A 15391-nucleotide genomic window follows, 5' to 3' on the forward strand; every position below is an offset into this window, starting at 1 on the left:
TATTACAATATTTAATAATGCAAACTAATATAATAAAATATAATATAATATAATAATATAAGATGTGACCCTGGAGCACAAAAGCAGTCTGAAGTCGCTGGGGTATATTACTGGTTTTGTGGTCCAGGGTCACATATAATATAATATAATAGGGCTGTCAAAAAAAAAAAAAAAAATTCAAATTTCTAATATTCGTCGAATTTCAAATAAAAATCCATATTCGAATGCAAAAACGTTGCATTTGAATTTTAGGTGTGCGTAAGCCAGCCTTATCAGTGGCGCACGAGATGAGATGACGATGTAAGTGTCACTGCATTTTAATGTTTTTGTTAGCCTATCCAGTTGAAGCCACTAGATGCGGTGCTGCTGCGTTGTTCATTAAAAATATTACGGAAAAAGAGAACATCAATGCGGAGAAGATCTTGTTTACGTCAAAACACACAGAACGCATATTTCGCACATTTGCACTCATTGCACTCGCTTTGAAACTTTGAAAAAACATATCACGAGACTTTATGGCGGGTTTTTCTCCCCATCCCACTGCAACTCGTGTTTTTAAATGAAAAATGTACTCTGAGTGATTGGCTTTCCGGCCTTTGTATGAAACTATGCATACATACATGATGCTGTTTTGTTTATAGTTGTTTAAGCAACTGAATTAATTATAATTGGTTTATAAACTTTATTTGAAACATTATGCACTTTTTTTCACAGATGGTCATGTTATCTTATGCTTTGAATAAACGTGCATTAGTAATATTTTGCTCGCTGCACCCTCTTGTGGCCTGAGAAGCCAAAAGCTTTTCTTCACCCTAACTGAAATTATGCATTTTAAATTCTAATATAATTCGAATTTTGATCATATTTAAGTACAAAATTTGAATGTAGTTTTTCAGCGATTTTGACGGCCCTATAATATAATATAATATATAATATAATAAACCTAACCTAACCTAAGATAACCTAAGATAACCTAACCTAACATAACATAACATAACATAGTAACCAAAGCAGATTTTAAGAGAAAGAGGGTTGTACCTGTAGCAGTAGTGGGATGAAGGTCTCAATCTCCAGGATTTGAGCTGCCTCCTCCATCAGGATATTATCGTACTAGAAAAAGATCAAGTATGTGAATATTGAGGCATAATGAAGTGTGGACTAAAAGATTCATTTTAGTGAATCAGTTTATTCAGATGATATTAAACAACCAGTTTAAAACACGGATTCTCATTTGTTGTGATGTACACTATATCAAAGGTTTGGACACATTTTTTTCCATATAATTTAAAAATGGTAAATGGTAATAATGGTGAAATAACTTGAAAAATTACAAAAATATAATAAAAAGGAATCAAACTCATCAGACTGATACCTTGAAGCCCAGCTCCACCAGGTCGTGGCGTTTGAGGGCGGCGTGTTTGCAGGTCATGGCGATGATCTTGGCCTCTTTCACCAGCAGATATTTGGATCTGTCCAGTCCACTGCGCAACAGCTCAAACGCCCTGAACTCCTGCAGAGGACAAGACGCATTTATGAACACCGCATTGCTAAAACCACACAAACACTGGTAAAAAAAAACGTACATATATACCAGTCAAACAGCAGGCAACGACTCCAAAACAATGTGAATCCATTCCTCAAATCAGTATATTAGAATGATTTCTGAAGATCATGTGACACTGAAGACTGGAGTAATGATGCTGAAAATACAGCTTTGATCACAGAAATAAATTACAGTTTAACAGATGTTTCAAATTGTAATAATATTTCACAATAATAGAGTTTTATTTTTGATAAAATAAATACAGCCTTGGTGAGCATATATGTGACCCTGGAGCACAAAAGCAGTCTGAAGTCGCTGGGGTATATTTGTAGCAATAGCCAACAATACATTGTATGGATCAAAATTATTGATTTTTCTTTTATGCCAAAAATCATTAGGATATTAAGGAAAGATCATTTTCCATGAAGATATTTTGTAAATTTCCTACTGTAAATATATCAAAACTTAATTTTTGATTAGTAATATGCATTGCTAAGAACTTCATTTGGACAACTTTAAAGGCGATTTTCTCAATATTTAGATTTTTTTGCACCCTCAGACTCCAGATTTTCAAATAGTTGTATCTCGGCCAAATATTGTCCTATCCTAACAAACCATACATCAATGGAAAGCTTATTTATAATATGTATAAATCTCAGTTTCAAAAAATTGACCCTTATGACTGGTTTTGTGGTCCAGGGTCACATATAAATAATTTGGTGCAAATGCTAACATTTATATGACCACACATTATGATGAAATTCAAACAGCCTGAAATGTAAATCAATGAAATCTTTATATCAAATTATATAAATATCAGTCATCACTCTATATCTCCCAATCATTTCTTATTAAGATGAGATTTGAATGCTTAGTTTGATGATCAAAACATAATGCAACGCAATCCAATGATGACTGAGAGATGAACAAATAAACGCTCCTCAAAAGATCCTGATGATCAGATTTCACTGATTTTCAATGATGTCTGGAGAATCAAGTAAAGCCGAGCTGCTTCAGTCCAGTAAGTGTTCATCTGGAAATATAACTAACAATATCAAAGTCATTCTTTTGTCTACTTCATAAAAATCAGTAAAGATTTGACAGCAGAAAGACACGTGAAGCTCGAGCTGAAGAAGACGTTTGGACAGTTATACTGAAAGACAGAAGACATGGAGTAGATTGTGTCAAACAGGATTTTCATTAAAGATTTGTTCATTTAGAGGCTTTAGAAATTTGTGTATCAAATATGACACAGTAGGCCTTATAGGGTTAAATGTGAGAGCCACCACAATATTTTAAATGACTATGAATTTCACAAGGTGAGGCTGGTGTTTAAATATCTAGCACAGGAGACTGTGTTTCTTTCTACTTCCTGTCATTTGTTAGAAACAGCATCTCTGGTTTCCTCTCAGAATGGGTGGCACACGCAGATATTAAGTATCTTTTTCGGTTCAATCTGTGCAGTGAAGCGAGGTTAACCCAGCTGGATATTTTCAGGACCGCATTCACTGGGAAATGAATATTTGATGCGCTTCTGCATTAATATTAATCCCACCAAAGCATTCAATATTGATGAGGCCATTTTTTAACCCCGAGTCTTCCGCAGTGGCAGAGACAGCAATGCCCAGCAGACAGAGCCACACACAGCCCGACAAACACGCGCACGCACGGCTCTGACGCACAACTTTATTACAGGAGAGTGTCATTGTTGGCAGCAGATGAACACAAAAGATGAAAGGATGAGAAATCAGCATCAAAGAAAGAGGGGATCCCAGAATAATAGGCTGTAAACAGGGGAGGGAGATCACTATTGATGGGTTTCTCTTTGTGGATGAACAGACTATAACAAGCTCTGATCAGAGCACACATATGCAAACTATTTTAAATTGTATTTTACGAACACACTGGCATATCGTGATGAAACTGAAAACATCTGAAAAGTTTAAAGTTTTGCACCACAATTTCTAATTCATTTCTGATTATTGAAGAACTTTCAATAGAAAGTTCAAAAGAACAGCATTTATTTGAAATAGAAATCAACATTATAAATGTCTTTACTGTCTTGCTGAATACATTTGTTGACCCCAAACTTGAATGGTGGTGTTGACAAATGTACAGAGTAGGACAGAAACAGCAGTTTCAGCCCTACCTCCAGCTGGGTGAAGATCTTGCGGATGTGGCGTAGCAGCGCTCGGCGATGTCCATGTCCTCCTGATACGACTGGTCCTTGAACACCGGCTGAGGAGCGTTGGAGAAGTACTTATGGATGGGGAAGTGTGATGCCACATCCTCCGTCGTCACCTCTCGGTCGGGCTTTGGCTTCGCTTTACTCATGTATTCCTCCCAGCGTGACATTACCTACAACACCCGAGACAGACAGACAGACAGACAGAGACAGAGACAGACAGACAGACATACATACATAGAGACAGACAGAGAGACAGACAGATAGACAGACAGAGAGACAGACAGACAGACAGACAGAGAGACAGACAGACATAGAGACAGAAAGACAGAGTGACAGACAGACATAGAGACAGACAGACAGAGAGAGACAGACAGACAGACAGACAGACAGAGAGAGGATCAGCGGCTGGGGATTTAATGGGCAGAACTCATTAAGAGCGCTTCACTGGACAAACAGCCTAGTCACAATCCACACTTAATGTTTGACTAATCTGTGATCTGAGCTAATGGTCCGTACGGATCCCCCGAGGTGCTGATATGAATCTACAGCGAGAGATAAGAGTAAAACAAATGAAAGCAGACTTGTGAACCTCAGCTCAGATTCACAGACAGCCGAAATGACCAAAACACTGCTATTGAAATTCAAGTTTTCATTTAGCCGGAAACTGAAACTGAAAATAAAGTTTAATAATCGTGGTAACACTTTAGAATAGGGAACACACATTCACTATTAAAGGGGTCATCGGATGCCCATTTTCCACAAGTTGATATGATTCTTTAGGGTCTTAAAGGGATACTCCAACCCAAAATGAAAACATTAATCACTTACCCCCATGTCGTTCCAAACCCCTAAAAGCTTCGTTCGTCTTCGGAACACAATTTAAGATATTTTGGATGAAAACCAGGAGGCTTGTGACTGTCCCATTGACTGCCAAGTAAATTACACTGTCAAGGTCCAGAAAAGTAAGAAAGACATCGTCAGAATAGTCCATCTGCCATCAGTGCTTCAACCGTAACGTCATGAAGTGACAAGAATACTTTGTACGCGAAGAAAACAAAAATAACGACTTTATTCAACAATTCTTCTCCTCTGTGTCTCTCTGCATCACCGTAGCGCCATTTTGGAGAATATCCGCTGAATGCAAGCAGCGTACGCTATTCTGTGTCAGCCGCCCTGCACGGATGCGCTGTTTTCGTTCAAATCAAAACGTAAATACACGTAGAAAACGTATCCTTGTGTCGCGGCTGACACAGAAGAGCGTACGCTGCTTGCGTAGACGAACAAAGCTTTTACGGGTTTGGAACGACATGGGGGTAAGTGATTAATGACAACATTTTTATTTTGGGGTGGAGTATCCCTTTAATGAAAAGTCTGTAACATAGTTTGGTTAAAATTTCTCAATGGTAGTGTAAAAAACACCTTTATTAACCTGTCAAAAACAGCTCTTTTCAGAGCAAGCCGTTTTGTAGCAAATGTTTAAATGTTAATGAGCTCTGCTGACCCCGCCCCTCTCTTCCGAGCCGCTCTCAGAGAGACCGTTTACTTTAGCTGCATTCATCGTGAAACTTGCTAATTAGCACATTATTAGGAAAGGCGATTTGAAAAAATTCATTAAAAAACCTTATACTCACTTCTTCTGTAGGTGAAGCTGGATCACGAATGATTCGCGCGAACATAGACGCATTTATGTAGATCGGGGGTGCATTCCCTTCACAAACAAAACAAATCCACTGCGTCTTCAGATGTCGGGAGTAAATGACGACTGCTATGTTCATTATTACCTTCAACAACAGAACACCTCAATCGCTTAGGAGTCATTCGACAGCTCACTCAGGGCGGAGCTAAGGTAAGATGCCAGTCCAGTCTGTGCTGAAATGCTACTGTCAATCAAACTATCATGGGAGGGGCCTGTTTTTGTGACATCACACAGACAGGCATCTGAGATCGGCTCGATCTGAGAAAGGGGTAAAGATTTTAGTAGATTTAAAAAAAAACACTGGGTGGATTTTTATCATTATAGGGTGGTTGTGTACACACACTGCCAACACACATTTATGTTCAAACAACTTGTAAAAGTGCTTGTAGCATCCTATGACCCCTTTAATTAAGACTTTTCCCTCAATAAACTCCTAATTTGCTGCTTATTATTAGTTAGTAAGGCAGTTGTTAAATTTAGGTATGGGGTAGGGTTAAGGTATCTAAAATATGGTCATGCAGAATAAGACATTAATATGTGCTTTATAAGTACTAATAAACAGCCAGTATGCTAGTAATATAATATTACTATCATTACTAATATTACATGATAATAAGCAACTAGTTAAGAGTGAGAATTGGTCCTTAAAATGAAGTGTTACCATAATCGTTTAATTCATCAAAATGATTTCATAAAATTGACATATATTATATACTGACATTATATAAACTTTTAAAATAAACTTCTACTTCAAGCCGTTGCTGAAATATACATGTTTATACAGTGGTTGTAATAAAAACTTGTTTTCATGACAGATTTATTTAAACATACATTAATGAAGATGGTGGGTTAAGTAAAAATCTGAATACGTATGAAAATGTAATACAGTGCACTGAATTTCATTATAAAACTGACAGAATTTAAAAAGTTGAGACTTTGTTTCATATCAAAAGTATCAAAGCTAATAGCGATTATTGGATGGCAGGCATTCATTTTCAGACAAATATTTTCGGTTGCATCATCATAGGAGAAACCTTTTTAACTGAAAAAAAGGAACTAAAATAATTAAAATTAAAATAATTACGTGCTGAATATTCTTCATGGTGCTTTTTAACAAAGTTATATGACATTTTCACTTGCACATGATTTTCTGGATAAGCACTAGAAATAAAATAAATATATATATATATTTCTTACAATTTCAACCCGAAAAAAATATTTTAGAGCTTTGCATAATTTGAAAATTGTAAATGTGTATTAATTATAAAATTGTGAGTAATAAAGTTTTATTAAATGTACTTTCCTAGGTATAGAAATCACTCCTAAACTTAGGCTACCTCATACATCCAGGTTTTCCAAGAAATTCTGGTTCTTCCAAAAAAAAAAACAAAAAAAAAAACTAGAACATCCAGGCACAGGAGCATCTCCCTCAAATGCCTCTCAAGATCTCTCTTGAGCCCTGTTCGGACGGGATGAGTTTTACTAGGGTAGATGTAGGAGTAGGGCTGGGCGATATAGCTAAAAAATTGATCAACAATATAATGTTTCATATCGTTTGGTATCGATAATTATTGAAATTTTTTATAACCTTTTTTAAAACAGAGCAATATAATTTTTTTTAAATTTAACCACTGTATTTTTAAATTAGCCCAATTTATTGAGACAAACAACAAATATTTTTTGTTTTAACAGTCAAACACACAATAAAAATAAAAAATATCTAATTTCTTATATGCAGATTAAATAGGTCTCAAGGAATCTTTTGGCTTGTCTCCCGAGGCCACATGAGGGCGCAATGAGCAAAATAATGCAGCGCATTTAAATTGTCAACGCAAAGAAATAACTGTCTATAAAAAAAACACGCATTACGTCTATATTAACTCATATAAATCAAATATAATTTCGTAAATTGCATAAACAATTATGAACAAAACAGCATCACGTATTTATGCATTGCTTAATTCAAAGAGCCAAATCGCCCATCACGCAGATTGCATTTAAAAACATGACGCAGTGAAAACTCCACAAATTCGTGACGTTTTTTCTAAAAGTTTAAACTGTTTTAACTTTGCATGGCTACATCTCTTGTGTGAGACGCGAGTGCAACAGTCATATTTGTCCGTCTAAAAAAATGCGCTGAATGCATCTGTGTGAATGACTTGGTTTCGGTTTTCAACTAATCAAGATCTTCTCCGCACTGAGCTACTATATTTCTCTAATATTTTGAATGCATAACAGCAGCGGCGCATCTCGTGGGCTAGACTAACAAAACATTAAAATGCAACAACGTCACTTACATCATCACCGCATCTCATGCTCCACTGATGTCTCTGACACACTCCTAACATTCAAATGCAAATGTTTATTTTATATTCGACTAAAATTCATTCTTTATTCACAATCTCCTCATCACAGGCAGGCACAGCACTCAATTCAGCATGTGTTCATGTTTGTGTGTACCGTCGATAAATATCGATACCGTTTTATCGCCCAGGCCTATGTAGGAGTAATGTCATTTTACCACAGCACGTCTGTAATATTAATGGCCAAATCGCACAGGATTAAGAAATCTCAGTAAAACTAGCAGAAGTGGGAGGGTAAGTTGATGTACGCAGCACCGTCACATGCGTGCCGATTTATGAATGGACTTATTTACATTCTGATTGGATTCTGTTGGTAACAGGCGCTTACCTAAAGCTGACAGAAGTTTACTGCCTCGAAAAAGTGCTTTCAACCTTCTTTTTGATCTGAGTGGTATGTGTTTGCCACAGACTTCCCACAGCCTAGAACGCAACTGAAGTGCCTCCATACTTGAAAAACCGTGGAAAACTACTTTTAAACAGGACATGTTGGAATATTTCCGTACATGTTTACAGCTGGTCTATTCACACGCGATTAGCGTTGAACGAGGTAATTTATCTGAATCTTTTTACGGAAGGTAAAAGTGGCTGTAATCTTTATTGACATTGTGATTACTGTGATGGCACATTCAGACAGGACTAAACTCACTGAAAAGCTCTGGTAATAATTACTTCACCCCAGCTCTTCATGTCAAACTAATCCTGTCCGAATCGGCCTTCAGTGCACTACTCCCACTGTTTAGTGCAATATCTCTGATTCACTCCTATTTATTCATAACACTGTAAATATGTTCAAAATCTGTCAATGTTTATTCTGACTCAACCTGTCGTCATACATTTTTTTAATCTTTTAATTGTATTATGTATATTCTTGTACATAATTTTATGTTCCTTGTTTTATTTGCAGGGAGCAAATCATGCGGTAACAAGTGAGGCACAGATAAATATCCCATTTTTGCCATTTAAAATAAGTTTTTAAATAAGAATTAAAATCATCTCTAATTTAATACCAACTAATTATTAATTCAACAGATTTTCAAAATTATGTCACTGCACAATTTGATTAAAACTACTACTACGTTCAATACGATGTCAATAAGAGAATAGTTTATCTAACATGTGTAATAGGTTTTTTTTTTTGGTCACTTTAGTTTAGGGACCAATTCTCACTATGAACTAACCATTAACTCTGACTTTTGCCCCAATAAACTCCTAATTTGCTGCTTATTAATAGTAAGGTAGTTGTTAAGTTTAGGTATGGGGTACAGATTAAGGGATCTAAAATATGATCATACAGAATAAGGCATCATCATGTGCTTTATAAGTAATAATAAACAGCCAATATTTTTAGGACCAGTTTGAAAGCAGGGGTTTGAGCTACCATTAGGACTGCAAAATGAATCGATTTCTAATCGTGATTACAATTACGAATGCCATGTATTCGTTCAAAGGTTCAATTACAAAAAAAAAAGAAAAAAAGTCCACTTACATTCTGCACGCTTAAGATGTGTTTTTTTCTTTCTACAGGCTATCTTAAGGGTTTTTTCCATTGTTTTAATTTTAGTTTTAGTATAACATTATAATACCATGCATATTTTTACTTTTATTCATTTATTTTATTTTATTTATTTTTTGAGGCCTAATGCTATAGAAAAGCAACAAAGGTTTTTCAGGAAGAGTGTTTTCAGCTCGTTTATTTTCATATAAAAATATGGCACGCAGTTGCTTCAAACAATGGTATAAAGCTATTCAAAGCATCATTCAATCTAAATTGTGATCATCATAATTAATAATCGCATTTACAATTTCAAGAGAATAATCGACAATTATGATTTGTCATAATCATGCAGCCCTAGCTACCATCTTCCTTTGTACAGAAATGACAGAGAGACAGATGTGCAGCAGATCATGTTGAGAGGGGAGTGAGCACCTGGTGTAGGAGACGTCACCTGGAACATCCAGACTCTCCTGCAGATGTGCCACCTCTCACAGGAGCTCCAGACGGCGAGACAGAACATAGTTCACTCTTCCATACCTGACACAGACGAGACGACAGCACAGTTCGTACTCAAGACTACTACATCTCAGAGGAGACCATGTTGTCCAGGACAGAAACCAGGGCTTGGTGCTTAATTTTCCTCAAGAAACATGTGCTCCTAATTTGAGGAGCAGTTTAGGAGCGCATTAAAAAACATTTTAGCGAACGTGGAAGTTTAACGTGGAAACAAGCACAAACAAATACCGCATATTTATTATTAACTACATCTAATGTTCAAAGGTGAACACTAAAAAGCAACACGTCTGTTGGTTGAATCTCTCATGCTTGTTTTCTACTGCATTCTAGCTTTTCTGTGGGACAATTCATTCAGCAGTTGTATTGATAACTCATGTTAGTGTTTTTAACTGATTCACTGGAGCTATTAATTTGTGAACCACCAGACTATATAGTAGTTATGCTGTATGTTTGTTATTCTGTACAACATCTCAATCATCACATTCAGTTCAGAATGCAAACTCACACTCTTGGCACCGTAGATACAGAATCGTGCTGTAGAAAATGCTAAACAGGGCTTTATTTTTCTCATTTGGTAAAGCTTATAAAACTCGACATGCTTGGAGACCCTAAGGTCAGAGGTACACTGAAGCATACTAAAAAATCATTGTAAAAAAATAAACATTTATTTTTTTTAGTTGCTAAACGGTACAATTCATCAGAGCTGCAGCTGCTCCACACAGACAGGAAGAGCACAAGCTTTCAAACACTTTTTACTTCTTTACTTTAATAGATAGTTATTCTGAGGGGCTTATTCGCTTAACCTGTTATGTATTAAATAAGTCTGTCAAAGAAAACTACCTTATGTGCAATTTAAACGTTCGTTTCAGCTCAGTTTTATTTGAGAGTTCATTATATTTGAAGTATAGCAATTGAATCTAACAGTTTGGCCTCTGTTGTTATTATACCAATGTACCAAATGTGTTCCCTGTATATTATAGCATTGGTTAAGAGCGTTTCTTTTTTTTTTAAGAAAAATTGACTCATACCTGAAACATTACATAAATAGTGCATTTCCAAGTATAATGAGCACTTGCCATTGTTGGGCTGAATTTATGTTGGACTCATGGACATTTGCATTACTGATGAATGCCTTTGAATTCTTGCCACTTTATTATTTATTTACTTTTTTATGTTGGTCATTTTTTATTTGTAAATTAAGTATTTTTATGGTGATTTTTATGAATAAAATGTTGGAAAATTAGTTATGGCTATAGTTATGATTTATTGGCAAATTAACCAAATAATTAATCAATGAATAAGAAAATGATTGAAAATTTTAGATTGACTAAACAGAAAAATAATTGATAGAAAAAATAAGCATTAATAGCAGCCCTAATTTCAAAGGAAATTCAAGGAAAAATAAGTCCTTATGATAAGTCTACAGTAAATCAGAATTGATTTGGCGATTTTTTGGCGAATTGATTAAGTGTGTGTGTGTGTGAGAGAGAGAGAGTGTGTGTGAGTGTGTGTGGAGAGAGTGAGTGCTGCACCTGCTGAAATCTTTCTCAGTCTCCAGCTCTTCTTCTCCATGTCCCAGACGCAGAAGTGACGCTCATCGATGTCTAATGCCATAATCTTCTCAAACCGCTGGTTCAGAGCCTGGACAAGACAAACGCAGACGTATTCAGACAACAGACATATAGAAAAGTACTGTTTCAGTCATGTACTTTTATAAGTCCCTATCATTTCTCACAGATGTTGAGTTTGGATTAATGGTCACGATTTAGCAGTTGAAGTGACAGATTTGTAATCCTAACTGAAGCATTTCTTCAGTAACGGTGCTGCGTGTGTACCTGATTCGAGTGTGTGATGATAAGCGTCCTCTGCTCGGGGAAGTTGTGGTACAGGTTGGAGATGATCTGAACAGCCACGTCTGTTTTTCCTGTTCCGGGAGGACCAACAACCTACAGCAAAGGGAAAGAGCAGATGATTTAGAAGAGGTTTTGGACTGAATGCAGTACAGAAATATGAGACAAATACATCTCTCCCCACTGGATGGAAGGAAAATACGTCATGAGGTGAAGCAAAGAACAAGAAAATAAAGAAATAACGAAATAAAGAAATATAAATATAAAGTGTATTAGAGTAATAAGAGATTTTTTACCATAGTAAGGCCTGGTTGCATCCCTGCACGAATGGCTTCAATCTGGGTTGGTGTAAACTGGATGGTGTTTCTGTAAAAGTGGACAAAAATGGATGTCAATGTTTCCATAACAGGCATTGTGTTTATACAGATGAATATTGAGTGCACTGGCTGAGCCAAGGACAGCTGGACTGTCTAAAATGCAGGCAGTTATTACAGCTCCACATACCGTTTGGGCTGGTTGTAGGGATACGGGCCTCTGTTGGGACTCACATGAGGCTCCACCACCAGCGTGAGATCTTCCTCATCCTGCTTCTCGTCCTCATTTGCTTTACGCTTTTTAACCTTTGCATTTTGCACAGGAAATCGAATTCGCAATTTCAATAAACCTTCAACGCAAATAGCCCTCTTACACAATCATTCAAAACTTTGGGCCTGGTAAGATTTTCAAAAAAATGCTTTTTCAAAGAAGTCTCTTCTGCTCACCAATAATTGCAAACTGTAATATTGTGAAATAATTTAGCAATTTAAAATAACTGATTTTTATTTGAATATATTGTAAAAAGTAATTTAATTTTATGATGCAAATTTAAATTTTTATTCATTCATTCCTCCAGTCTTCAGAGTCACATGATCCTTCAGAAATCATTCTAATATGCTGGTTTGCTGCTCAGTTATTATTAATGGTTCTTATCAATGTTGAGTTTTTTTTTATTATTAATATTTTTGTGGAAACCAGAGGATTCTTTGATGAACAAAGTTAAAAAGAACAGCATTTATTTGAAATAGAAATCTTTAGCAAAATTATAAATGTCTTCACTGTCACTTTTGAACAACTGAATGCATCCTTGCTCAATAAAACTCTTAATTTCTTTAAAGGGGTCATAGGATGCTACATGTACTTTTACAAGTTGTTTGAACTGAAATGTGGCAGTGTGTGTACACAACCATCCTATAATGATAAATGATAATCCACACCCAGTGTTTTTTTTTTAATCTGGTTAAATGTTTTCCCCTTTCTCAAATCGAGCCGATCTCAGATGCCTGAGGCCCCTCAGGCCCCTCCCACGATAGTTTGATTGACAGTAGCGTTTCAGCACAGACTGGACTGGTGTCTTAACTTAGACCCGCCCTGAGTGACTGTCATCAGTCCGCCGTTATTTCACATTATTTTTGTTGGATGTAATAATGAACAGCAGTCGTCATTTACTCCCGACATCTGAGCCGCTGAACTCGCAGTGGACTACATTGTTTGTGAAGGGAATGCGCTCCCTATCTACATAAATGCGTCTATGTTCGCGCGAATCATTCATGATCCAGCCTCATCTACAGAAGAAGTGAGTATAATTGCTGATCACAAACTTTTGAATGGTTGTGTCCCCTGTCTTTTAAAATCTAAAATGTTAAATATGTATGGAACAAGGCAAACAGCAAACCCCGTAGAGCACTAATACACAGCACTTATCCAATAATGAGGATTCATGACCTGAAAGGCGGGACCTGTCGAGCGGGATCTTCCTCGGTCACCTTCACCATGTGGTTGGGGAAACAGGACTTCAGGTGCTCGATGGACAGGAAGGTGTCGTTGAAGTCCAGAGAGGGAATCTGGTTAGGCATCTTTGAGTAATGGGCACTACCAGGATCTCCATAACCCAGAATAATGTCGTGAAGCCAGTCGGGCACCACACACTCTGTGTTCATCAGGTTACAGATGGTCTCCAACACGGCCTGCACAAAAAAAAAAAAGGAATTAATTTTTGATCATTGTGAATGATAGAATCACCAAAGCCCTATTTTACGTGTTGATTAAACGTCAGTATCTACTTTCAGTCTGATTGGGCACTTCCTGGCCAGGAATTGTTGAAAGAAAAAACTTTATGCTGATAGTCATCGGTAGTGTTATTTTTGCCATCATTAATATATAGTATTTATTAATATTTTAAATTAGTTTTTATTTGAAATGGGAAAGTTTTCGGGGTTTTTTAACGATCTACCATTTAGTTTTTCGAAATTTTTTATTGTAGTTTTAGTTTTAATTATTTTAGGTTGGAAACCCATTTCCACCACAGGATAAAAAAAAAATTTACTCAGAATTTACTCACTCGCAGAATTGCAAGATACAAAAAAGAAAAGAAAAAAAAAATCCCAATTACCTTTATTATCATACTTTTTTCTGTGGCGGAAACAAAAAAACTGAATTGCTAGATGTGAACTCAGAATTCAGAGAAATAACGAGTCAGAATTGCATAAATTCGCAATTGTGAGAAAGTCAGAATTATGAGTTTATATCTCGCAACTCAGTTATTTTTGCGAGAAAAAAAGGCAAAATCATGAGCTATAAACTCTGAATCAAAAGAAAAAACAACTACCTTTTTTATTTTTTTATTCTGTGGTGGAAACGGGCTTTCATATTTTACTAAAACTATGAACCAACCACTTAAAATATAAATTTAAAGCTGCAGTCCGTAACATTTGACGCTCTAGCGGTTAATAAACAGAACTGCGTGCGTTTTGCGGAAGAACATTGTAGCCGGAGCTACTTCTCTCTGTTTATGTCTATGGCGAATCATGCAGGTACTGGGCTTCTCCGCAGCGGTACCTACCCGAACCAGTCTGAAATAGTCCGAATATAAACACTTATTACAGGTCAAGTCAAGTCAAGTCAAGTCACCTTTATTTATATCACTACGGTACAACAGGTGTACCGTAGTGATTCAGAACAAGCCAAAAACATGGTTTGGAAAATGGATTCATGGTGTACTCAATTATATCAATTTTGTACATTTTGAACACAAAAAAGTTACGGACTGCAGCTTTAACTAAAATTTGAAATTTTGCATTGCAACTAACTGAATTTTTTTTTTTTCTCAAATTCAAGCTTATTTTATTTCAGTTATTGTTTATTTCATTTAAATGAACAAAAGTTTATATATATATATATATTTTTTTTTTTTTGGTAGTTGACAGTCAACAGTCTGGCTCTGTGAGTCTAAAGGCAGCGATAAATCAGGGATCATCTGACCCTGAAGTTGTTCTCTTTGGGTTTGCGTCTCATGATGATATTGAAGGTCTCGTAGGGGTCTTCTGCTCCGTTCTGAATGCTGTTAGTCATGTCCTGCTGGTACTGGTTTGGGTCGAGCCATACCCGAAACGTCCTGGTGTCACCTTTCAGTTTGGGCTTCGGATCGGGACCAATGCACAAATAAAACCATAAATGAGAGTCACGAGGTAATCTAATGATTCCTCATTTGTAGGTTGCTGTGGATAAAAGCCTCTGCTAAATGAATAAATGTAAGTGTAATGATGGAAATCAATATCCAGCACAAATGGCTAATCAGTCTAATTTGAGGTTCATTTGTTAAAGGGGTCATATGATGCTATTTTAAAGATCATTATTTGGTGTATTTGGTGTAACAGAATATGTTGACATGCTTTAATGTTCAAAAAACACATTATTTTTCAAAT

General features: G+C 36.3%; 1 pseudogene; it reads right to left on the reverse strand.

The window, feature by feature from the left end:
- LOC107687845 (intron-binding protein aquarius-like) overlaps window positions 1-15391 on the reverse strand; it is a 58905-nt pseudogene that overhangs the window by 13495 nt on the left and 30019 nt on the right.

Source organism: Sinocyclocheilus anshuiensis, unplaced genomic scaffold (genome assembly GCF_001515605.1).
Source record: "Sinocyclocheilus anshuiensis isolate Anshui unplaced genomic scaffold, SAMN03320099.WGS_v1.1 scaffold197, whole genome shotgun sequence".
NCBI classification, from domain to species: Eukaryota; Metazoa; Chordata; class Actinopteri; order Cypriniformes; family Cyprinidae; genus Sinocyclocheilus; species Sinocyclocheilus anshuiensis.